Consider the following 9,132-nt stretch of genomic DNA (forward strand, 5'->3'; position numbering starts at 1 on the left):
TAAAATCTGCTGTGCAACACCAATCGAATTGTCACCCCAGTTTTATTTTTTTTATCTGATAGGAACAGTGCAAATACAAAGTGTTTATTCAGCAGGCAGTATATATTTAAAGCACATAACTCCATATCAAAGTAGATTAGGAAACAGTATTACATACAGTAGCAATCAAGTACATTTGGATTAAAATGCTAGAGCTAAATAACTCGTACGTCATGTTGGTGGTACCTGCATTGCACCCTGTTCCTGTGCACATTTACAGAGAAGTTACATGTCACATTGCTCAGTGGAAGTTCATTGCAAGTTAGTGGGAGCAGGGGGAGAGATTGTAGCATTTGATACAATTCAGTGCACTTTTACACAGAATTGAGGTCCACTATGTTTAGTAGGGTTCACTCCTTTAAAAGTGTATTTAAGATTGCAGCCTTAGCAATCTTATTCCTACATTTACCTGCAGGTAAGCCCCTTTGAATTCAGTGGCTCCTGCTTCTGAGTAGACGTGTACAGAATAGTGCTGTTAAGTCACCTAGCATTTTATACAACTCTGCTTTTTCACCTAGTATGTTGCAGCAGGATTGTATTATAAATGGTCACTGGTATATCTTGCATTGTGGATTCATGGCTTGGTTTCTGAAGATACATTGAGGGTACATTGCATGGTGTGACAAATACAAGGTTTCTGTACACTGCAGCATACTGCAGTCACTCTGTGAATGTGTGCATGTCTCTCTGAGATGGTTAATATGATTGCCATTACTTCAAGGTGAGGCAGATTATGTGTGGCTCCTGTACTCTGCCCTTCCTGCAGTGCTTTGCTGCAATATATTGTGGGATCAAGTAACTTTTCTGGTTCTCTTTCTCTCCCATCTTTGATTGTATTGGAAGATGAGAAGTTGTAAAATATTTACCTGCATACATATACTAAATCTTTGGGACGATGAGTTGTGTCAACTAAAACGTGTATGTCAGAGAACGAAGGTAAATGGCTGTGATGGGTGGTGCCAGCTGCAAAATTGGGCACAGCAATTAATGTGAATTTTACTTTTGTACAGTATGTTTGTACATGCACACACCCCATACAACTTATATCTGAGCATGAAAAGCACATTTTAAAAGTTCAATGACATATTCTAGCCAGGCACAAAAATTCAAGGAGGGTGCAAAGTAGGGGCAGTGAGGGGTTTGTATTGAGGGCAATGGGCTGGGGTTCCCCTTCCCTGTTTTAAAAAGTGGATTGTGTTTTATTTTTTATTAAACTTACTGGGTTACTAGGTTTTCATGGGTTCCCCCCCCCCAAGTAACTCAAAGCAACTTATTTACATTAAAGCTGACATCAAACAAACAAACAAAAAATCTAAGGTATGTATTTATTTTTAAAATGTATACCCACACCATTTTTGTCTGAGGACAGTCCAGAGTGGCTAACTATCCATATGTTGTTGTTTTTTAAAGTACATTGTATAAAACAAAATCCTAACCAACTTACAAATAAAATCAACAAATATAAACAATTGACAAGGATTCAGCAATCAAGAGGGTGGAGCCAGAAAATTAAAAGCGCCAGGCAATAACTGCACCAGCTCATCAACTAGGTTAGCTGAAAGAGAAGTTTTTTTGTGTGCTGTTTATAGCTTTTAGGCATTTTAAGTATTGCAATACAGAAACCACGCCCACAAAGGGTCTGTCTGTTGCACTTCTTTTGGCAGAGGCACCTGAAGCAACACCTGATGGTGAATGGAGTGCCAAGGAGAGTACATATGGTTGGGATGGAGGAGAGGTAGTGTCTCACATATTCAGGTCCCAAGCCTTTTAAGGTTTTAAAGCAACATGTCAAGTTTGAGACCGGAAACACATAGGTAGATCACATTAAGCCAGGGTAATACGTCCCTAGCTCACTGGAAGGACAGATCGTGAAGCTGAGGCTCCAATACTTTGGCCACCTCATGAGAAGAGAAGAATCCTTGGAAAAGACCCTGATGTTGGGAAAGATTGAGGGAACTAGGAGAAGGGGACGACAGAGGACAAGATGGTTGGACAGTGTTCTTGAAGCTACGAACATGAGTTTGACCAAACTGCGGGAGGCAGTGTAGGACAGGAGTGCCTGGCGTGCTATGGTCCATGGGGTCACGAAGAGTCGGACACGACTAAATGACTAAACAACAACAACAACAACACGTCCCTAAGGTGGTTCTGTGGTTGTAGTGCGCTTTTTGACTCTGATACTTAATCAAATAACTCTAAAAGCAGTATACAACGAAACTTGCAGCTAAAATACATGAAACAACACACACACAAAAAAAACCCCTAATCTATTGAAATAAAACACTAATACAATCTATGACAGAAAGTAAAACACCTATTTCGCAGAAGTTTCATGAAAAACATGATCTGCAAGGCCCTCATGTGCACAGAGGTTTTTTGCCTTTTTATGATGTTATGAGAAATCCCTCTCATTTATTTGGAAAAGAACATAATCCAATATAGAGATACAGAAACCCTTCTGGTGCTCTTTGGTCAGTTTCCATTCCTATCTGTGTATGTGTGAAGGATGGGCTGGCTTGACAGGCAATGCTTCCCGCCTTGTCCTTTTCCTGCATCTCAGACATTTTGTACCATCCTTCCATCCCTTTTTAAATCACTCACTAGGGAAGATGCCATAAGACAGGTAGGTATTATCCTAAGGGCCAGTGGTTTGTCACAATAGATTACAGGAAACAGAGCACCAATAGAAGTGAGGGGAAAGCCAAAGCCACTCATTCATAACAGGAAACACATAAGAAGGGAAGAAAGGCGTGTAGCCGTTTCATTCTACATCCTTGATTTTGCTTCCATTTTATTCCACGTCCTTGATTTTGCATCCATTTCATTCCATGCCTTCAATCTGGCAAAAAGAGAGAGAGAGAGCAAAAGCTGTTCTAAGCCTTCAGAAGCATTGCTGTCCCATTGCCAGCACTGCTTTTCACCTCAGCCTCTGCACAAGCAGCAGGTTCATTGGCACCATACAAACACCCATAGAGCAGCCATGTAGGCTCTTGACTTCTGTCCAGAAGCACAGAGAGGTTGTTGCAGTTTGCATAGCATACTATTATCACTGCATGTTCCTTGGTAATTACGCACTGCCTTCCGCTGAACTTTTTTTCCAAACAGGCTGATTACAAGATTCTGAACCAAATAAACTTAGGCGTTGGGTGTCTACACCAACTTCTCCTGGCTAATCTCTTTAGAAGCTCAAAAATTGGTTGGCAATTTATTCTACATGTGGGATTTTATTGCAGATAGACTATTTAATGGATGGGTTTTAATTGGTGTGTGCAGTGGGCCAGGGATACTTTAACAAGCATTGTATTAAGGATTCACTTGATACAAAAAAAAGAAAGGAGAAAGTACCTGAAGTTGATTCTTATAACATCATCTATTTTGCATATTCCAAAAGGTCCATAAGCATTGGAGTGAAGGCTCAAATCAAGCTCTTTTGTTATGAAGTTGAATAGAATTAAGGTTTCACCTCAACTGCTCATGGGTGTGTCATATCTTATAGGAATCAAATCTTATCTTGCCAGGAAGCATCACATGTCTCCTATGGCTTCAAATCAAAGTGAATATATATCATGCTAACTCTAGTCACAAGGTTACAAGTCCTTTAAAATGTAGTATTATGTATAAATCTAAAGTGGAAGTTGCCATCAGTCAAGGGGAGCGGTGATCACAAATGAAGCGCCACAAGTGATGCACCCTTCATTGGGTTGCATGCTTTAAAAATTAAACCTCTTCACTTTATCTTCATAAAGGCGGGAAAGCTACTTGTATAGAAGGAACAGAAACACTGGTATTCCCTTGATTGTATGAAAAGTGTGCTATGCAGGTGTGAAATCCTAACAGATGAAGAAGGTAGCCCCCCCCCCCCATAATATAGACAACCAACTCATAAATTGTAGCTCCTTGAGGATTATTACTAAGCATGCTGGACAAAGTGCAAGCTAAACAAACATGCAACAAAAACCATCTCAGACATTCTAGAGTCTGCTGTAGTCCATTTAATGTTCTGTGTGTATGTATGTGTGATATATATATTTAGTGAAAATTAATTTTCAAAATGTTTATTCTTTTGTTGTTGCTAACACAAATAAAGGACAAGATACCTTTAGGTTCTCAATAGGGTGAGGATTGATGGAATAATGCCTGTAAAGTGCAAACCGCTACGGTGGGAAGGAAAATACAATTAAAAACACAATAGTATTAAGAAAGGACATAAATGAATGGAATTTTGGTTTGGGGTGTGGGATCTGCCATCCAATGCACTCTTACCTGGGAGTAATCCCAATCAACATAGGGGTTTGCTTCTGAGCAAACATGTATAGGATTGCACTGTGAAAACGTGATGAATTGCCCTAAAATGTAATTAAGCTTCAGTGGTGTGAAACCTGGATTAAGAGCAAGTTAGAAAACTGTTTTCTGGTTTATTTATCAGCTGCGTTCTTCTAGTGCTCAGAACACTTTTATCTACTCCTCCGAGAAGCCCAGAAAACTAGCAACAAGATGAGGAGTCACCAGATCTCCACCCAGCACATTATGTGCACATGACTATGACTCCTTCTAGGATAAGGTCAGGTCATAGTCATTTGTGGGCAAGCAAGCGAATGTCAACTGGATTTCAAGATAAGTATGTTTACATTCCCATTTCTAACAGGCAAAAAGCTTTTGTTTATATAGCAGAGAAACATTTACGTACAATATTGGGTTCAAAAATAAAATTCCAAAAGAGTTCTTAGAGTCTACAAACTGGAACTTTACCCTGGAAAAAGGAAGGAAGGAGAGCAGTAATGAGTGCTTGCATGAATGTGCATTGCTCTGGAGCAAGACAGAAGAAAATTGCTCAGCTTTACAGATGAGCAATTCACATCTGCTTCTGTGACCACATTCCACTTGGGTGCACTTGCCCAAGTATGAAAATGAATAGCAATTTTGCTTATTCTCTTCCTCTTACAGCAGACAGTGGTCTTCTAGACCACAAGTGGGAAACCTCAAGTCAAGGGGCTATATGTGGTCTTCTAGCCACCCTATCTGGCCAGTGGGAACTCCCTAGGCCATGTCCCCTCTCCAAACCATCACACTAATGCTTGATCACACTGAGGTCCTTTCCACATCATTTCAGTCCTCTTTTTCAACACAGAGATTGTTAGAAGAAACCAGCTGTTTAGTCCAACACAGGGAATGCCAGATGATCATATAAGATGATCCTATAAGCCCACAAACAGGACATGGAGACAGCCCTCCAACAGCAACTGGTTACTCAGGGGTGAACTGGCTTTTGCGTAGAAGCTCCACCTCACATATAGTGAAGGTGCAACATGATTGTCTGGTCCTCAACTACCAAAGACCACTGCCCAAAATGTGTGAGTGGAATAGACTGGGGGATGATGAAGCTAACTTGGAAATGATTTTAAGGACAGGTTTACATATCTGCAAGCATGGCCAATCGTCAGGGTGTATGGAACCTCTAGTTCAAGAGCATATGGAGCCACAAGTTCCCTTATCTGATCTAAAAAATAACAGATTTTTCTTGAATGCCTCTTGGAGGAAGGTTGTTCCATAACTTACTTAGGCTTAGGCATCTTTAGAAAATATAAATGATTTGGAATTGCCAGGGGATATAGAAATGAAAACTCATTTCTTGGCAGCCACATGGATGGTTTATGAGAATGTGAAAAGTAGGAAATGTGGTTAAATTAATATAATCAGGGTGAGGGAAGGCAGGCAATTTAATAGTGAATTATTTATGGGAAATGGAAGACGTTTATTGTTGTAATACCATAAAAGATAATATTCAATCTCGTATATGGAACTTTGTTAAATATTGGATTGGACTATGTAAATGAACAATAAATACTTAAATGTATTTTTATTCTCACTTTCTCTTCCTTTTTATTTACTAATTAATTCTTTCCATTACTATTATTATTATTATTATCATTAGTTGCATGTGGTTATTTGCTTATGCTATTTTTTTAATTAATTCTGCAATTTACTATAGATATTAAACTAAAATGTTATTAAAAGGCTGGAAAAGAAATTTTGAGTCTGTATTTCTTGAGTCTATGTTCTCAGGCTGTTTAAAAGAAGCCAAAACAGAGGAAACCTGCCAACAGAACAATGGTAACAGCAACAAATAGGAGCTGTTGGCAATGTTCAGTGTCTCTTGGTTGAGAATTTAACTCTATGACAGGCATGTCCAACAGGTAGATCGTGATCTACTGGTAGATCACTGGACAATTATGGTAGATCACTGGCAGATCACTGGCTTCCCCCAAACAGGCCTTCTTCCTCCCTAAAAAGCCCAGTAACTTAGCCCTGAACCCAAAACCAGGGCTTTCCTTCCCCAAAAAAGCTCAATAACTTTCACCTGAACCCCCCCAAAAGGGGGTAGATCACTGCTAGTTTTTAACTCTGCGAGTAGATCGCAGTCTCTTAGGAGTTGGCCACCCCTGCTCTATGACATAAAGTGGCATGATTCAAGCATTTCTAGGATTTACTGTACCTACATTGTTGAAGGCACACAAGCACACCTTTCTGTGGATGGTGTCATGGGAAATTTAAGAAGGAATACAACTTAGGCAATAACTTTGTCCTCGACAAAGGTCAAACATATTTTTGAGTACGTTCTGTATTTCAAGTGTAACAAAAACTGAGCTTTAATCCCCAGCAGTTGAAAAAAAGGAACACATTTCCACAACAAGCAGGATTTTATTCTTGCCTCTGAAGCATTGCAAATTGAAGTACAGTGCTACCTCAGTTTACAAACACAGTTGGTTCCAGAAGTCTGTACTTAACCTGAAGCGTACTTAACCTGAAGCGAACTTTCCCATTGAAAGTAATGGAAAGTGGATTAATCTGTTCCAGACGGGTCCACGGAGTACTCAACCTGAAGCGTACTTAACCCGAAGTATGAGTGTAATTGGTTCCGGAAGTCCGTACTTAACCTGAAGCGTACTTAACCTGAAGCGAACTTTCCCATTGAAAGTAATGGAAAGTGGATTAATCCATTCCAGACAGGTCCGTGGAGTACTTAAACTGAAAATACTCGAACCGAGGCGTACTTAAACCGAGGTATGACTGTATAGTTATGTGTTGTTTACTGGACAGTGTTCATGTCACAGCTAATGATTATAGTTGTGTGGTTTCCCACGTACACTGTTGGCTGATGTTTTTCTCAGCATAAGGTAAAGTAATCTGAGCATGTTTAGTCACTTAATTTATGTGAAATTAAAGGACAAAAAGAGGACATATCCATTGCTCCATAACTACTCTAGTTCATTATTTTCTTTCAGTATGCATGCAAAACTATCCTAGAAATAATAATTGATAATCTCTAGTGAAGCCTTTGGGTCCAGCTGTGTCTTATGATCTTCCAATTTCACCAAACATGACTGGTAAACTGAATTTTCATAACTTAACATTCATTGCTTTTTGTAAGAGGTACAGCATGTTACAAAACAAAGCCTTCTGACAATTACAGTAGAAGTAAATTACATAGTCCAGAAAGCAATGCCAACCCAGTTATTTACTTTGTAAAAAAAATAGCAAAAGACTAGAAACCATGAATCTATGAAACAAGTATCCCTCAGTAAAGGGCTGTTCTGGAATAGGAGGTTTTTCAAACAAACAAACAAACAAACACTTTTATATTGCTTTCCTACAATCCACATTGATGTGACAACTGTTTCAGCAATTCAATTTATGGCTGTTGATGCATTGGAATAACTGGAACTTACATACATACAATGGTTTTAAGTCAGGCACCCCCAAACTCGGCCCTCCAGATGTTTTGGGACTACAACTCCCATCATCCCTAGCTAACAGGACCAGTCAGGGATGATGGGAATTGTAGTCCCAAAACATCTGGAGGGCCGAGTTTGGGGGTGCCTATTTTAAGTTAAAATATGACCATATGAAACTACCTAATACTGAAGCCACTGCCTTAAACGAAACCAGGTGATTACTCCATTTAGCTCAGTACTGCCTGGCATTGACTCCCCAAGATTGATGTCTTTCTAGCTATACTATTCGTGAGTTTTTTAACTGAAAGTCATGCAGGATAAGAGTCAAACTATGGCCAACTCAGTCATAAACCCCACTAGATGACTTTGGATCACTCACTACATCTCACCCTAAAGGTCCTCACAATGTATTAGGGGCCTACTGTGGGGAGAACATACCTTCCAAGTGTCCTGATTTTCGAGGGACAGTCCAGAATTACAGCAGCCATCCCAGTTTCTGATTTGATCCCAGAATGACCTGGTTTTCCTTTTTCCTCCCCTTCACTTCTCGGAGAACAATTAAAAAGTGGTGGAGAGATCAGACCCCTCCTCCTTCAGTCCTTTTTGGAAACAGGAACCATGGTTCTCTCTCTGTCTCTTTCTCTGTGTGTAGGTACAAAGATGGAGTCCTGTTTACACTGAAAATAAAATACAGTACGCACCAAATGACGGAAGGGAAGCTGACATACGAAGCCCTTCCTATAATGCTGAAGGGAAATGCAACCAGTCCACTTTAAATTCTTTAATTGCAATTCTTCAGCAGCAAGCAATCTATTTTAGGAAACGTGTGGTGTGTTTATTCCTTTATTGTAAATTGAGCCTTACGTGTCTACTCAGACTTAAGTTCCGTTGTATTCAACTGAGCTTACTCCCAGGGAACTGCGTAAAGACTACACAGCCTTACACTGCAATCCTAAGCATTTTTACTCAGTAGCAAGTCCTACTGAGTTCAACAGAATTTACTCTCAGATCATTGTCACAGGTATTATTATTATTATTATTACCCACCTTTTCCCCTGACAGGGACTCAAGGCAGCTTACAACCACATTTTTATTTTGCTCCATTTATCTGTTGAAGGGGTTGTACATGATCCCTTCCCTCACACATTTCCCCCCCCCCTCCAATCTTTCTACCCTGAAAGGCAAGATGGCCAAGAAAGATTCTCAGCAGGGCAGCCAATTGGAGTATAGAAATTCTAATTAGAAAGGCTCACAGGTGGTGTTTTTAATATGCTTCTCCCTCCTTGTGGATTTGAAAGACCCCAATATACCATAACTATAATTTGGGGAGTAGGGTTCATCCTTTAAAATAACGAGGAAG

Source organism: Zootoca vivipara, chromosome 3, assembly GCF_965207765.1.
Source record: "Zootoca vivipara chromosome 3, rZooViv2.hap1.1, whole genome shotgun sequence".
NCBI lineage: Eukaryota > Metazoa > Chordata > Lepidosauria > Squamata > Lacertidae > Zootoca > Zootoca vivipara.